Source organism: Halichoeres trimaculatus, unplaced genomic scaffold, assembly GCF_033239565.1.
Source record: "Halichoeres trimaculatus isolate MK-OKI-2021-1 unplaced genomic scaffold, fHalTri1.1 fHalTri1_scaffold_10, whole genome shotgun sequence".
In the NCBI taxonomy this organism is placed as follows: domain Eukaryota; kingdom Metazoa; phylum Chordata; class Actinopteri; order Labriformes; family Labridae; genus Halichoeres; species Halichoeres trimaculatus.
The window spans coordinates 11,138,058-11,156,028 of record NW_027437187.1 but is presented as its reverse complement, the minus strand read 5'-3'; the positions used below and the strand labels follow the sequence as shown (position 1 = coordinate 11,156,028).

Below are 17,971 nucleotides of genomic sequence, written 5' to 3'. Positions count from 1 at the left end.
GTACTTAGCGCAGCCGTTGACACTCAGAGCTTCGGCTAAAGGACTGGATTGCTGAGGACTGTTGAGGTAAGATTGAACGGTTTCATCACGCTGTTGTTCTTTTCTTTGGGCTGAATTTGATAAATCACTATTTGTTATTAAGAATGAAGGGTTTTTTGAGGGGAATTACAAACTCAGGGATGATTTGTCTGTTTTGAACTGGCTGCCCTGGCACAAAGCTTCAGGTTGGCTCAGATGTCTGAGGGTGTTTGTTGTTGTTGCCGTGTGTTGTCCTGCAGAGGCTGCTGTTTTCTGCTCAGACAGCGCTGCAGAGTTTTACACACTAACCTGGACGGTTAAAGCTGAAAAGGAAAAGTGACTCTTGGATCCAGTTCAGCAGCTCTTTAAGCTCTTACATTGTTTCAACAGCAGATGTCTCACATGTTGCACTCAGTCTCTTGCCAACAGCCCCTCCCCTTCCTCCCTCTTTTTTTCTTTCTTTGATTGCTCCTTCTTTTTCTCCCCCTTACCCCCTCTTTTTTTCTCCTTACTCCTCCCTTTTCCATTATTCTGTCCAAGGTTTTCTCCCCAAGTAAATTTCTTTTGTTCTGAAGATGCACTGTGGCGTAGCGGTGTTTTGTTTATTAAGCTGTTGATTTACTTTATGAGCAGTTTTTATACAAAATAGATTAAGGAGATGTATGCTTCATGATTCATGTGAAACCTGTTGAATGTTATAAACTGAGGCCATTTAGCGTGACTGGAATAAACACTTTAAATGTAGAATTTGGTGAGAAAAGGTTATGTCTAAATTGTTTATCCTTATCTATGATGATAAATAACAAAGGCCAGTAAGGTTTGAGTTTTCTTTTTCTAAATAATCCTTAATGTGCAGGATAAGTTTACACTTAGTCATCCCCAGGATTGTATTTCCACACACACAAATGTTGTGTTTCCTGTCTGTCGCTTGTTGACTCTTGTGCTGCACGGTTTACTGTAAACAAAGAGCTAACCTGATAGTAGTCTTCCATGAGCCTCAAAAAGCTTAAGAGGAAAGCAGGCAAAGTTTCAAAAAATGTGTTTTAGTAATTCAGTTTTTAGGTTGATGTACTTCCCTGTACAGATTTGAGTCACAGTTTCCAGGAAATATGATTCAGAACAATTTTCAGCCCAAATTCTGTGTGAAAAGGGCAAACTTGTACCAAAAGTTTCCAGTTAGTTAAATTTAAATGCATTTAACAACAACAACAACATTGTCCTCCAGACCAAGATTCTCCAAACTTTTCATCATATGACCCCCTGCAGTAGGAATACATGAATAGGTAATTCAAAAACAGAGAAAAGGGAATGAAAAAAAAGCCTTGGAGGCTTAACTAAGCTGATCTGTAAAGCGCTAATCTACTATATGCACATTTTGTTGTATTTCCTTAAGAATTTGATGAAGCCTTTCCTGGTTAAGTCACCTTTAGAGCTGTATGACAACAAAGAAATGTGGAAACAGATCAAACATTTCATGGTTTCTTTTAAAATGTAACCCGTTTTCTTTGTGATTTATACTCATGGATTATAGATGTCCTTGTTAATAGTTTTGATTTTGGAAAACATTTTGCGAAACCACTACTCTAGATAGACTGATATTATTTAAAGGTCCAATATTATGCTTCTTTTCTCAGTTTAATATGGATCGTTGATGTCTTCATGAAATGGTAGCAACATGTTTTGGTCCCAAAAGCCAATAAATCAAGCACAGCAGCATTGTTTCCAGGCTCTCATAGCCCCTCTGTTCAGAACGCTCTGATTTAGTGGGCGTGGCCTTCATATGTAAATGAGCCACCGCTGATACCGCCCCGCTCTTCCACATCACTGAGAGCGGAGTCACAAGCCACGAGTGCTCATTGTTTAAAAAACAGCAAAGCTCATTTACCGTAACATTACAGGCTAAAACAACAGGCTAACCGCAGCAAAAGTTAGCATCCTGAAGCTAACACAGAGACAGGGGGGACATTGAGGAAAATCTCTTACATCTGCTCCACAGCACACAGCATTTAAAATACTCACATTTCCAGGGTCCTTTTCCAGGAGGTTTGTTAGTGGATGGTTGGTAATGCTCCTGGATTCAGGACCAGTCTATTCACTAGCCCTCTGTTGTACTGACCAAAGTTGGAAAAGCAGTCGGCCGTGAAGTAACTAGCACACACATACACAGTTTTACCCAGTATAGCTGGCACATTTCCTTGATAAATGAACTCTAGCACTTAGTCTTGTCTTCTTCTGAGATGGGAAACTTGTGCATGGAACTATGTGGCTGTTTACAGCCAAAAACAGAGCAGTGATGGCTTTTCAACTTTGGCATTCTGCTCCCCCGCTGCTGGAGAGATTTCTTTCCAGCAGCAGGAAGGGAAGTGGGTGGGGAGGTGGTTTGTGGGTATCTGCTCCGGTGCACTGTAAATGCAAACAATGTCCTGACTTAGGACTAAATAGTGCATTTAAGTTGATTTATGCTAGTTTTTCAAATTAACTTTCCTAAACTAAGTTTCCTTTACTTTTTACACCCTTACTTGTTTCATTGAGTAATATTTACTTGTGTTTTCTAAGTGTGTAACATAGTTTGTGGGTATTTCCGCTTGGCGCGCATTTACCAACGAAGAAGAACGTGCCCTGACATGCAAGCTGTGGAGGCGACTCTCGCAGGCACAGTACAACAGACTGGCGTTGATTTCGGTAAGTGATAAGCTTTTATTTGTAAACTTTGAATATAATTTACGCTTTAAAGACAGCGTTGTTCGAAGAGCACACCCAACAACTCTGTCAGAGAACGCTGGCATGTTACCCTGTGCGTGTTCACAGAGCAGGCGCTAAAAGTTTAGCAGTAGCTCAACGTGGGGCACTATTACGGATATAAGAGTAGGCTCGGCCCGAACCGAGCCTCGGTGTTGCATCCTCCGGTTCATTCACCGGTGGCGCCAACTGTTAGCTGCTGCCGTCCTGCTGTCTGACTTTCGGCAGCTAACAAACGGCAGTACATTAGCCGCTGGTGGCTAATGTACTGCCGTTTGTTGGCTGCCGACGCTGTTGCAGAAACAGGAGGATTGATACTACGTCCCCTGTCTATTAGCTGCCGTAGTAGTACGCGCTTCTAGCTGTTATAACGGTAACCTGTTAATAGAACGAACTTATGATATATGGCATAAACATTAACTCTCAGCATGTTGATTTGAGACATAGAACTCCACTTCCCATCGGCCCTTCTGTTTTGGGAGTTGTTTTAAAAGGGGAGGATACATTTGTGTTTTATTGGCTCACAGTGGCTTTGCTCTCTTCCGGTTCGCCAATTCTATTGGCTCTAATGCTCGATTGAGGTGTCAATCAACTAAATCGACCAATCCACTGCCCTATGTATCTCAGTTTGCGTAAGCAGGGGGGTCAGACCTCAACTATTTTTTGTTTCACTTATTTGGTGGCATTTTTGAGACATATTTATGTCAGGACAACGACCCAAGAGAGTTTATTCCATGGAGGAAGTGCTGCATATGCATTTTTAGAGATTACGTGTAAATCTATGATTTAGACTTTATTTCTGTATGGTTTTGCCTGACCAGTCTGCCTGAAACCCCTCTTATTTTACTTTGCTTCACTCTACCAGAATTAACCTCAGGGGATGTAATGTTCACATTTTATTATTAATTTTCAGTTTTAAAGCTGCAGATGCATCATTCCAAAAAGAAATTAATAATGAACGTGTAATTTGTAAGACAGAAATTACTCTGACCCAGTAACATATACTGATTTTAACACATCTGAACAAAGTTTACAATGTTTCCTACTGATGTATTTCAAATAGACCTGTTGGTTGCAAGGATATACAGTTTTCAGTTCAGACTTGTAATTTTCTAGTAGAGTACTTTGAAAGAAGCTTGGGCTGAAGGGGGTTTTAATGCTGAACTCCTGGCACTGGTAGTTGTGATTTTACCCAGTGTCTTTTGTTTCATGCAGGTGGTATGAGAGCCTGATAAGTCCAAAGGTAGACAAACAGCACAGAAGAAAGGGAACAAGGTGGGTACTGTTTTTCGTTTAGAAATTTAAAAATGCCTGTGTAGTTAATTAGTGAGACTTAAAGGGGTAATTCATCATTTGCAAAATTGTTGAACTATCCATTTAACTTTTGTAATGATTTTTTTTCTGTCACTTGTAGTCTAACTTATTGTTCTCCTGTATTCTTTCCAGTGTTTACAGGGAGTGGCATGCAGTGGACATATAAGTTTTGCACTTTTGTCTCTCCAAAAAGAGGCCAGCTGTTTAAACATTACAGAGTAAAGCATGGTGGCTTTACAACAACCTCTCCAATACCATGTCTTCATCAAGAGTGTATTTGCACATTTAAATCACTTAATGCCCTGAAGATTCATTTGTGTAGACTCCACTCACAAGTGACCAATGAAAAAGATGAGGTGCAAATATTTATATCTGTCAGTATTAGAAATTTATGAAAATGACCTCTTTCCAGGACAATTTGCATTCTCCATGTCTTCCACCGACATGAAGCAGGAAGCAGATGATGTCATGTGACAGGGACCACTTGAAAACTATATCTTGTATACCAAAATCTTTATTCAAGTTGTCTACTAACACATAAGTGCAAAAAGTTGCATTACTACCGCTGACATTTTTTGTTGTGAGTACAAAATGACAGTGATATACTTCGGCAACAATTGTTGCCAGTGGGGCAAAATAGGTTAATCCTCCTGTGGTGTTTTTTATTTATTTATTTATTTATTTATTTTTCTTAAGGTGTTTGCAGAGTTCTATTGTGTTGCCAGTAAGAACCTCAAGAAAGACTTTTTTGAAGCTCTGGACCGCCACACCACTGGTCTCATTGACCTCTTCAAATTGAAGAAAGGAGCTGTAGGCCAGTCACTTGATCAGCTCCTCCAGCCAGTGAATACACAAGTAAGTGTTTCTGATTTTTCATCATCATTACATTAAGGTAGCATGCTTAATTGCTCCAGCGAGGCTCACAGTTGCTACTACTGCTTTGTTCATTGAGTACTACTTCTTCTGTAGTAATTCTTTAAGAAGTTAATGATGCACAAATTGTTTTCAAATTATCTTGGCTGTCCTATAATCCTCTGCTTATTGTTTTTTGTCTTCTTTTCCATAAGACCAATGACATCATCACAACGTGTGCTGCTGTCTTGCAATGTCTGCCCCTGGAGATAATTCCAGCGAATTTTTCCTCAGCTGTTCAGTAAGTACATACATGATGGTCATATCATCATTTTAAAGTGTACATCTAAGCACATCATCAAAACTTTGATTCAATTCTCAGATTTAAGAAAAAACTGCATGATCAGGTCTGATGTAAAAAAACAAAAAATGTTATCAAGGCTAGGATCTAGTAAACCTAACAAAACAGTCACTGCCAAAACTTAAAAAATAATAATCTAATAAAAATAAAATGGCACACAGTTTCTCATTGACAATTTTTTACCCTCAAAATTCTTTACTTGCTTCAAGCCTTGCAAAAAGGTAAACAGCATTACACAAAATGACCTCTGACAAAATAGTAAAATTCTCCAACACTGAGGTCAATTTTGGTGTTGTCTGTACAAAGCAAAACTTTTAAGTGGGGACAACAAAAATTAAACAAGTGTCATATTTTTAATCATTTGGGATTTACAAACAGATTTGATGCTGATAAACTGAACTTTAATTGTGTTCAATTGTATTAAATGTAGGATTCGGACACAGCAAGTGACTTCAGCCAGGTGCCTGTTTGGGTTCTCAGAGTCATGACTGAAGACACGCCACCAGAGCTCAACAACATCGCAATCATCCTTGAAGGAAACATTGTCATGGATGAGATTCCTACAACCTCCCAAGCTCTTTGTCTCCTGTCTGGCTTAATATATGCACTACATCTGGATTACCCCAAAGGTATGAAGAACACATTTGAGTTTATCCAGAAGATAATGTTGAACCTCGGACAACAAAAACTCAGCCCAAAACTACAAACATTAAAAAATGCTCTTCTGAAGTAGATGCAGTGGCTCGGGTTAGCTATACTGGTTGTCTAGATGAGAGTGAGTGTGATCTCAGAAGATGTCTTGAGTAATTTTCAGTGTGTAAAACTGTTGAAAAACAGTATTCAGTACGTGATGTTGAATGTTAGAATGTACTTTGCTTTTGGGACACAAGTTGTTTACATTTTAAAGGTGTCAAATTGCTAAGAGCTGATTTTATTCAAGTTTTATTCAGGTTTTATCAGGTTTTGAACTTTCACAGAAGTTTGGCAGGTCTGTCTGTTGCTGTGAGACATTTGATGTCCATTGTGAACTAAGAGCCATTAGTTAGCTTTGTTTCACACAGATGGCTATTGTTACTGTGTACAAGTATTGACACAAAAAATGAATAAATTGTGTTTTTCATAAAGCTATTTTTGGGAGTTGTTATTTTTAAGTAAGCTAAATAAGGTATATGAATTCATTTAATTTATTGTTAAGTGCTGCTCACACAGTATTTGAAATTAATTTACTTACCTATATTGAGTTCCTGTCAAATTGATTGAAGTGTATTGTACTTAGATATATGATGTGTAGTTAACTACTAATATCAAGTAATGGCCACTTGTTAAGTGAAATATATTAAGTTAATTTGACTCAAAGAATTTTAGTTGTAGTAGCTTGATTTCAAGTCAACATTACTGAGATTTTTTTAGTTCTCACAACTTTAACACAAGTACAGCTTACTCAGATATATGAATTTCACTCTACTTGACATAACTAAGTTCTTTTACTTAATTTTCCCAAGGTAATCGGTTTCCTAACTTTTGTTAAGTAAAATTAACTTGTTAGAATTTACAGTGTGGACCAATCAGGTCAGACTTGCTCCTGATTGGTCAAAAAAGGGAATCGCTGACGTCGGCAAACCCCAGAAATTCCAAACAGCTCATTTTAGGTCAGGATTTTACATTCACAAGCAACTAAGTGCAGGTTTTGTCATTCTGTGCATGTGACCTGTGATTTCTGTAGTAGATGAACAAAAGCCTGGCAGGTTATCAGGGGAGTTTATTTGAGGATCCACTGCTCCCTCTTGTCCTCATTTTGTCCACCTTCCCGGTCTTCCTGCTCCTCCCTGCTGACCAAGACGAGCAGGATCAAAGACCCACGCGCCCTGTAGTTAGTCTGCCCTCTGAGGACGTCTCTCCAGAGATTGACCATTATGAAAAACACACACAGATACACACACATATAAACACAGGATGCATCATTAGGACAGGAAGCAGTGCTCATTACTGCTGACCCAGAGACAAGAGCGTGTTTAGATGGTGATCTTTGATTCCAGACTGACTTACTGGTTTTTGGAGCAGAGTTTTCCCAAACCTGGTGTAATAGAGCCTGTGTGTGTGGTCAGACTAGAAAACAGACATGGAAAGTAATCATCTGACACATTTCTACCTAAAGGGTCAGCCAAGTGGTTCAGTTTGAAAACTCTTTAACAGCTTTATTTACTCCAATGGCTATTTTTTATTTTGCTAACAATTGTCACAGCTGCCTCTCTGCCTCCAGCCTTCCTCAGATTTTTAGCACTACAATCTGTGACTTTTTTGAGATTTTCAAACTTTTTTTTGTTTCAACTATTTTATGAGAGGCTCAGGAATGTGCCAAAGTTCAACAAAGAGTTTATTGATATAAAAACATACCTATCAAACCAAACTGTGACAGAGTGGCACCGCCCTTCACTAACGGCAGCACACACTCACTCACACTAACACCAGCACACACACACCAAACTCTGTTTAGAGCTTTTAAAGGTGCACACTTTGAAGCTCCAACACACATTTTGTTGGATTGGTTCCCTTACTGGCCCGAGCCCAACAAGGTAGTGTCCAAAATGTGGAAACCAAGCACATCTGGAAAGCAAATGTTTTGGTTTATTTTAAGTTATTTAACTGTACATTGTGTAAATACGATTGACGAGTAAATTGTTCGTCTGGATGTTTTTAATGTTGGTTCATGTAAAGTTCCCTAAAAACAAGAATGTAACTATATTTTTTAAATTGTGTAACGCCCAGTGGGAGGGGCTTAACCCTTTTAAAGGGGGTCATTCTGGGTTTCGTAGCAGTTGAGCAAAGTTACTCAGCAGGTCACATCTATACCATTTTTGATTAATTAAACTTTTTTGGTCAAGTGAAATGTTGAGTTGATGTGGAACTTAGACCCTATTGACTTTATTTTGCAGAAGATTTTTTTTTCATTTTCTTCTTTTTTGTAATAATAAAAATGATAGTTTTCTTTGCGCTGTGGAGGCCAGCGGCCAATTAAAATAACACCAAAACTTTATTTTTGTGTGTTACCCACATTGCATCGAACCCAGAAGAGAACCCTAAGACACAAATAAAGCTAAATGAAGCAATGAAGCCAATAGGGGGGCGCCAAAGTTGACACAAACAAAATTCAAAGTTGAGTCTTTACTTATGACCCTTTTTACATATCAAACTAGAAAAGCACTCAGAGAGCGCAGACCTCCTCAAAGCGTATTGTGATTGTCACCAACACTTTAGTCCTACTTTAATGTTATACTCCCTTTCAGCAGACTGTCTGCTACAATTTGGTGTTAGTTGCAGGTTTGTATGATAATTTGTTAATGACAGTGTTGAAAATTATGATGACCCAGTGCATATTCTATATTCTGGATCTTAGTATCCAGAATATTGCCAGGATCTGGATTGTACTTAAACATGTCAGAAATGTTGGTGAACTTGTCTCGTATTGTTTTTTAAAGCAATCCGACCATCTCTTGTGGAGTTATATACACATATGGTGAAAACAGCCCAATCTCACAATGATAAAGAATCCTTTAAAAGAAATCCTGGATTCAGACAGTGATCTGGATCACCTACAAAATTTAATCATTTCTTTGTTATCTCATTTTGAACATTTCCTGAAAATTTAATCCAGATCTGTTTGTTACTTTTTGAGTTATGTTGTTCACAGACAAACAAACTAACAGACAAACTCTCCCCAAAACATAACCTCCTTGGCAGAGGTAACAATTATCTGATTAGTGCTCACATAAAGATATGCAGATATAATTGTATAAAGATAGACAGGTTGACTGGGACCATTGCCTGACTTGACTCATGAGCTTTTTTAAAGAGTTCAGAAGTCTTCTTAACTTCTACATGTTTGTGATATAATCACTCAGTCAGTTCTTTAGTTTCAAGTCTTTCAGTTACTCTGAACATGTCTCCGTTCTGTTGGGCAGGTTAACTTGCTCATACAGCCAAGGTGACGTTGGTATCCATGTGCTGACCCACATTTACTCCGGTCAGCATGACCTCTAAAATGAAGGTATCATCTGTCCACACCTAATGTGTACGTCACAGACAGATAAAGGGTACACAAGGAAAGAGGGGGGATTTTTATTTATGATAAATAGAGCGAATTGTCTCACTGAGGCAGCGTCGCCTCAGCTTTGTGACTGCAACTTAATCAAATAACACACAGGCAAAGTTTTGTGTTTGCACTGACATTACAGCCTGTTGCTGCTCCGTTTACATGACATCAGATGATGCTGGTCTGGAGTTTGTGTGTGTGTGAGTGTGTATGGAGGCAGAGGGAAAAGAGAGTCAGAGAGAGGGAGAGTACAGCCCAAGACATAAACAGATGACAGAGAAAGAAAGAAAACCTCCCACCTCCTTTCTGGGCTCGGCCATTTGGCCGTCAGAGCGTCCAGAGCAGGAAGTGGGGGAAAAAGAGGGGCAGCCACTGAAAAGTTGAGGAAAGAAGAAAAGAGAAGGAGTGAGTTGGGTGAAAAAGAAAAGAGAGGAGTTGACAGAAGAGGAGAAGAATGCAAGAACTGTAAAACCAGAGACCAGAGAGGGAGGAGAGAGCAGAAGAAGCAGCGAGTGTCCAGTGAAAGAGAGGCGAGGGTGAAAGCAAAGGAGCATAAAGAAGGGCAGGAGTAGAGAAGGAGTAAGTATAAAGGAGTGGAAGAAAGAGGGAGAGAAAGAGGAGTAGTGTGGAAGGAGAGGGACGAAACGGGGGGAGTTGTTCAACTTTGAAGGCAGGCAGGGATTGTAAAACACCTCCTCCACAGCTGTTACTGTCGTAGCCACCCACCCACACACTCACACACACACACACAAACACACACATGATAGTGCTCACATGCTACAGCAGCCTGCATACTAAAGACTCTCACTTTGCCCGGTCTCTGGGCTGCGCTGGCTGGCTGTGTTCACACATCTTCACATGCACACAGTCTGAGTGAGGGGGACAGAAACAGACAAAGGCAGAGCCGTGATGGGCTGGGAGCATGGAGACTCCCATTGACTTCTACCGGCACTTCTCCTGGCTGAAAAAGGTGATCACCTGTGTCACTTTTCACCTTTTTTTTTACTGGTTTTTCAAACTCTCCTTGTTCATCATTCACGTGCCAAGACAGATGCCTTGGAGGAAAGCCGGCTCTCTTTTTGTTTATGTTGTTAGTAAACAGGGAAAACGCTGTGTACAGCTCTGAGGAGAGGAACTCCTCTGCTGCAGTCAGATAACAATCACTCCAGCACAGATGGATGTTATCGTCCTGTTCTTATTGTCTTATTTCCTATCAACAGACACTTTTATGATGTAGTTTCCTTCTGCTCTCGGCTGAATCCTCAACTTGTTGCAGAGTTGTCAGGACATGTTGTGTAAATGTGTACATGTGAGTGTGTGTGTGTGTGTGTAGAGGCATGCATCACAAGAACTGTGTTATCAGATTAGAGGTATTATCCATCAGCTGATTGTTGTTGTCAAAGCAGTGTCTGATGGCACTGGATTCAGTCAGAGACAGGCTTTGCTGCAGGAGATCTGGGCTGAAGTTAAGACTTGGTGTTTTAGGAAAGAGGGAGCTGAGTTTGAGGCTGTGTTTCTGTGTTGTCTTGGAGTCATGAAAGCAGATTATTGTGGATAGAAATCAATGCATTCCTGTCTGTGTCATCTGGTCTGTTGCCTTCACATTGAGTTTCAAACATTATAAAACCTCACCAACTTGGCTGAACAAACAACTATCAACTTCATTGATGGATTTAATTTTCACAAATGGTTTCTAAATAAGATTTGAACTGATATCCAATTTGATGCTATTTGCCTCTTCATAATCCAGGATTTGAAATGAGATTATCAGCAAAATAATTGGTTGTTTTTAAACGCTATTTCTCAGTCCCTGTAGTTAGATTTGTTTGTTTTGTTTTGTTTTTCTGGGACAAAACAAATCAATGTATGGCACATAGAAGAGCATTAGAAAGATAAACAGGAGACAGATAGAGCGTGAGCTAAAGGCTAACTAAGGGGCTAATCTGTTTGTGCTAATGTTGATTCCAACCCACAGTCAGCAGTTATTCTGCAGTGGTCTGTTCAAACTTTAGAGTCTATCAATAAAATGAAGATTGAGGTTACGTTAGCTCTGCTTGGTGAGGTTGGAGCTGGTAGATGTACGCTGGTAGGACATAATCAGGATTCACTAATGTTACATGCTACAGACACGTCTTAGAGCACCGGGCTTAAATCTGAGTTTTCAGCATCTTGTCGCTTTGCATCCTGGGAAAATGTGTCGTGAACAAAAGAAAAGTGGCGTTAAAAAAAAAAAAAAGATCTAATCTACATTCACTTGCTTCCACACCTTGGCAAGAGTCACACCTTTTTGTCAGTATGTGGTGGGGCTCATGGGAAACGGTGTTTTTATCCCAGGACAAGACATTACTCCCCAAAGGTGTCACTTTTATCAACAGCAAACAGACAGTCCTTACAGATACTTTCATGCCATGTCACTCTGACTGCGAGGTTATTTAGCTCTAATGATTTCTATTCCACCACTGTACCAATTTTCCCAAAAGGCACATTTCCTGGTATTTTGTGCACACTAGAAAAAAATTAAATCTTATCAAAAGTTTTTGTCTTATTCTAAGTAAGTTATTTTAAGTTGTCTTGTTGTACTTGATTTGAGCCACATTCAATTGGTTAGTCCAGAAAAAGTGTCTTGTTTAAAGTTCCTCAAAGATAAAAATGAGGTCTGAATTGCTTGTAATGAGTAAAAGAAATCTGCCAAAGGATCAAGAAAATACAAGTACCTTTTCTCTTGTTCCATTGACAGATTTTCTTTTTGCTTGTCGTAAGCAATTCAGACCTCATTTTTGTCTTTAAAAAACTTGAAATAAGACATTTTTCTGGACTGTTCAGGGGAATGTGGCTCATATTTAGTCTGAAAAGACATTTTCTACTAAAAAATAAGACAATACACTCAATTAGATTTCGGTTTTTCCAGGACTTTACTTCTTTTATAACGTACAAAGTCATCAGATACATACCTGAGTGAACCAGAAAGAGACATGTCTGAGTCTTTAAGAAGGTATAGGAGAGAACATGACAAGCAAGTCAGCATGTTCGCTTAAAGTAGTTGGCTTCACTAACAGTATTTCATTGTTTCCTGCTCATCCTTAATCAGCAAGGTGTGTTGACATGTGATATTTGAGGACTAAAAGTTCTCACTGCCTGTGTTTGTATAAGCTTGTGCTAATATGGAACTACTGAAGGTCTCTGCAAGTTAGAGTAACTTTAATGCTGTAGAGTTGGTGGAATCAACTTGAGCTCTAAAAAACAGTCAAAAATGGAAAAGGGAAATACTACATTTACTCTGATCAGAGGCTACATGAGAGAGAAAATGATCCAATCTGCATTACAGGTAAATTCAGATCCATCAAACTTGTTTTATTTTTGGGAAATGTGGTTAGCTGAGGAAAAGAATAAGTGATTTTACCATATTTTCATGTTGAAGAGTAGGATATGGTCTATAACATGCTACAACAACCCCCACACTCTACACACAAACTTCTAAACATGTCTTGTCCTTTGACAGAGGTAGTGATGTTATTGTGCTTAACACTGAAGTTGAATATTGCTGTTGTAAAAGGTACAAATCAGATCGTTGGAAAGAAAAATGAACCATCATCCCCTCTTCAAATGTCGTAGAAGTTACCTGCCTTTGCATGATTACATCTCTGAAATCTGTGGCTGGATACAGGTTTAGGGGACTTGCTGGCAGAGAGTTTAGATTTTGCAGGTGTGACCCTCTTCAATGTTGCCCATTTTAGCATTTTCTTTCTTTTTATCTATGCCTTTAACTATTTAACTAACCCAGGTGTTACACGGTATAAGGAAATGTAAATAAAGCTCCAATAACAGTAATCTTATGTCAACTCTTCTCTAAAGCTGGAATGTGAATTGAGTAACCGAAATCCTTTAATAATGTGGACGAACTGAATATCTTTAATCCAGTGAATTGTTTTAAAAAAATGAGTTTGGTGAATGGTACTGTCATTAGTTGGGTGCCATCACTAACAAACGGTGAGTTTTAATCTGTTTGTACCCGTGTTTACAACCAGGAAATGTCTTTAAGGCAACAAGGGGGTAAAAAAAAAACTATTTTTCTCTCAGTGGTGTTTTAGAAAAAGTCTCATTCAAGCCTCTGTCTGAAACATGTTGTTTCAGCTGCTGTTTCTTTAAGGCTCCCTGCTCCAAAACCCCCCTTCCCTCTGATTGGCCAGCCCTCTGTAGGTTTATGCAGACCTTGGTGTTTGTGGTCTTTTTCAAGAAGTGACTGTTTTTATCAGTTTACTGACAGAATCTGGGATTTCTACAACATACAGATTTGTATTGGTTTAAAAATCTGCACGTTTAGGATGGACATCTTTATATATTTATGTCTATGTTTGAGTATGGGAAAGCAGAATACCCCCTCTTTAATACCATCATAAAGTGAAGTCAGTCTAAACTTGGACTAATACACAGTTATCTAGAATACCCTTATTGGTATAAATCTGGTGTATTTTGTACCACGTCACAATATTCTGTAAGCCATTTCAAAATCTGTTTAAAGGTAAATTGTTATAGAACAGCAAAAAAAAAAAAAAAACACCTACTTGTGTTTGTTACTCACGCGGGAAATGATAGGACCATTTTTAAAATTAGATTTAGAGACACAGTGGTAAACAGGAGGGACTACCCGGGCTAATGTGTCCCACACAACAACATCCAAATCAAATCAACACTCAGCACTGGATCAGCAGTGTAAGGATCCATTGTTTCTATCTAACCATCAGTTTTAAATGTCCTCTACTCATTTAAGAAATTTGATTTGGATAAAATGTATGACTATGCTATCATTTCAGAGTTACAATAGTTTAAAATGGGTTCAGGACTCAAAAAGCAGAATTGAAGCAGCAGAAGTCACATCAGGCAAGGCAAGTTTATTCATATGGCACATTTCAGCAAAGCAATTCAAACTGCTTTAAGAAGAAAATAAATTAAAGAAAAAAATACAATTTACTCAAAAAAGGAGATAAAAAATAATAAGATACAATAAAACAAAATAAGATCACAAAAAGGTTAAAAAAGATTTTAAAATGTAAGCATAAAAGTGGCAGTGCACAGTTGCAGAGTTATAGTTGCAGAGTTATATGTATAATATGATAATAATCTTTATACAGTGTGTTTTAAAGAGTACATTAGATGATTTTAGAGAGCTTGATTTGTGAGTCATCAAACTTGGCCCTGTCCTGCATGTCTTCATACATTTTCAACAGGTTGAATCATACACAGCACTGTTCGTCATTAGGATCACACCCACTACACAGGACGGAGCTTTAACTGTAAAAACTCAGAGAACTGCTCCTAAAAAAACCTGAAATCCCCTTCTGCAGATGGTTTTACTCAGGGGAAATATTTGCTATAGGGCTGTATACATTACCTCAGCAGTTTCCTGTTCATGCAACCTTAAATACTCAGTCTAATGCAGGAAAGTGTCCTTGTTGAACCAAACATAGCTTCATTCTGCTCAACTCAGATAATTTGCTCATCAGTCTGGGAAAAAGCAATGAAGTGATAATCTGACCCATGTTTTTTTATCCCTCTGTCTGCTTCCTTCCTTCCCGGTCCACTCAGTCCTCCAGGCGATGACAGACAGATAGAAGCAGACCAGCCTGGTCCCCTTTATCAACTCTTTCAAGTGTTGTGTCGCCTCCCTGAAATGGTCCGGCTTCTCTGCAGTCCCATGGGATTATCTGTGATTACAACATTTTTCAAATGCTTTATCTCTCCCAGTGGAGTGACAAAGCAGAAGTCATTCAGTAGCAATATCGCAAACTTAGAAACTGGGAGTTAACTGAAATTTTCAGGCGTAAGCTCTTTCTGCTCTTTATGACACCTTTGGTGACGGCTAAACATGGTTCCTGTCAGGTTTTTAAAGATCGTTTGACTTCAGTTTGATCCTACTTCTTTTTTCCCTCCCCTCCTTGCCTCTGCACCTCTACTTTCAGTTTATAGTAAACTGACAGACTCTGTCTTATATTGTGTTCACCTGAGGCCATCATCTTCTTATCTTGAGTTGTCTAAATCCACCAATCATCACATCAGTTGGACAAACCTCATATTGTCCTGTCTGCAAGATGAAGTACTTTTGTACAAGATATAAAGCCTCAAGTTCCTCCTGTGGCTCTCAGATTGTGATTTCCTGAATAGTGAGCTCAGTGATGATGCATTGTAAGAGGCTGGTCTATAAATGTGTGGACAAGCAGGAGCCAGTGCACAGAGACAGCATGGTTGGGCCGCATTTCCTTTGGTTATTGTTCCATAGTAAACATTAAAGAACCCATATTGTGCTCCTTTTCTGCTGTGTAATATGGATCATTGATGTCTTCATGAAATGGTAGTAACATGTTTTGGTCCAAAAAGCCAATAAATCAAGCACAGCAGCATTGTTTCCAGGCTCTCATAGCCCCTCTGTTCAGAACGCTCTGATTTAGTGGACGTGACCTTCATATGTAAATGAGCCACTGCTGATACCGTCCTGCTCTTCAGGGTCACTGAGAGCGGCACTTCAAGCTCCAAGTGCACAATGTTTAGAAAACAGCAAAGCTCATTTACCCTAACATTACATGCTAAAACAACAGGCTAACCACAGCTAAAGTTAGCATCCTGAAGCTAACACAGAGACAGTGGGGGATACTGAGGAAAAGCTCTTACATCATCTCCTGCTGCTGAAGAAATTTCTCTCCAGCAGCAGGGAGGGGAGTGGGCAGGGAGGGGATTCGGGGGTATCTACTCTGTTGGACCAATCAGGTCAGACTTGCTCCTGATTGGTCAAAAAAAGGAGTCGCCGACCTTCGGCAAATCCCCAAAATCCAAACAGCTCGTTTCAGGTCAGGATTTTACATCCACAAGCACTACTAAGTACAGGTTTTGTCATTAAATATCACATTTTGTGGGCTGTGAGGAAAGCCAAAGACCCACAAATTTCACTAAAAGACTTGATAAAGTGATTTTTGCATGATATGGGACCTTTAATTGTGACTTAAAGCACAGAGCTTAAAATAAAGATGTTTACATTTGGAACTGGGTCATCACTGCGACAGCGGGAACGGGCCCCTTTCTCGCACTTAAACCTACAGTGAACACAAGTCTCATGTGCAGACTTCCTGTCCTTCTGTACGTGTGGTTTTCGGCTGCCATGTGGATAATGTCAGGTTGCAATGTAGTTGGAACAGAATGAGAATACACTGGAGAACACTACTACATCTGTCTTTACAAACATTTAGCTAACTATGAAACTACCATGGCTAACAGTTATTCACACAGCATGTATGGAAGAGTATTATTGATTTTTAGTCATGTTAATGATGCATTTAAGCCCAGTTCTAACTCTTCTATCAGCTCTGTTTTGATCTTCAGTGACTCCTCTGTCTGTTGAGCTGTTAAATGCTCCACTGTTTTCACCAGCTAATCATTCACTCAGCTTGAAGCAGATAGTGCGCAATGGATTGTTGGAGCTTTCTTCTGGGAATCAGCTAATCCTGCTGTTGAAAACAAGGTGAGCAATAGAGAAAGGGTCAACAGAGAGAGGGAAATCACAAACCCTGGGCCCAAAACCAGAGAGCTGAAACAGTCTGTGAGCTGAGGGGAACGGCAGAGTGGAGGAAAGACTGTAAGTTTGTCACAGTTTTCACAAACTGTGTCGAAGTTTAATTTGATTTTATTTCAAAATTTAGAGACATAGCTAAATGAAGGTTTCTGTTTCCTTTCCGTCCAGGGTTGATATTTCTTGCAAACCTTTTCCCATGTTTCACTTTTCTTGTCTGGCTCAAGAAGCTCTGAGGCTTCAGTTTTTTTTATGTTAGCACAGTTTATTCTTTCTTTAGTTTCTGTTTGGTTCTGTAAGAAAAGGCAACAAATATCCCGGTCAACCTTGTCAGTCCTCAGTACATACCGCCAGTCTGTTCATCTCAGTGATCACATGACCAGATCTTTACAGTTCATAAAACTGACGAAAAAAATGTGGAAAACTACTTAAGTGGTTAAATTGTTTCATCTTCGGCTGCGGATGCTTCCCTGTCATGGTAATAAATCTCTGTTACAGTTTAAATCTAAAAAAGGCATTTCATAAAAGTTACATAAGTAAATGTCCAGCTCTGAAATAATTGTTTATCAGAGTAGTTCTATGACATCATCAAAGCTGAAGTCTTGAAGTCCATACACCTCAGGAGATATATATGTCTAGGTAAAAACAGAGGATTTCTGTTGTCTCTAAATCCAGGAGAAGCATAAACTCTCATTGTTCAATGCTCTCTCAGTTTTCCTGTCAGCAGCAGGAGGATGAGGATGAGGAGTCAGCATCACTGGACACACGCTCAAAGACAGGATAATCTGACTCTTAAGAGAGAAACGGAAACTGTTTCGTCTAAACCGTACATCCTTTAACATACTTTAACCTGACTGCTGAGTTGCAGTACACACACTTAATGCCAAAATCTGAACAGACCCTGAAACTGGCAGAATCGCCTCTGACCAGAAGGACTCAGGGCTCTTTTACTCGTGTAATTCTATATTACAAAACATTTCCCACCCTGGACAGAGCCTGACGCTGCTTTTTCTTTCACTAGACAGCTCGTCTGCTCAGAAAA

General features: G+C 39.3%; 1 protein-coding gene and 2 long non-coding RNA genes across 3 annotated transcripts in view; all 3 read left to right on the top strand.

Moving 5' to 3' along the window:
• The window catches only part of ppfibp2b (PPFIA binding protein 2b), a 103,302-nt gene that overhangs the window by 39,507 nt on the left and 45,824 nt on the right, over positions 1-17,971 (top strand). The gene's annotated exons all lie outside the window — the stretch shown is intronic.
• On the top strand, positions 2,622-4,268 carry LOC141797140 (uncharacterized). Its single transcript, XR_012598923.1, has 3 exons — positions 2,622-2,700; positions 3,973-4,032; positions 4,204-4,268. It is a non-coding gene; the product is annotated as an uncharacterized LOC141797140 (long non-coding RNA).
• On the top strand, positions 4,783-6,036 carry LOC141797139 (uncharacterized). Its single transcript, XR_012598922.1, has 3 exons — positions 4,783-4,926; positions 5,139-5,224; positions 5,715-6,036. It is a non-coding gene; the product is annotated as an uncharacterized LOC141797139 (long non-coding RNA).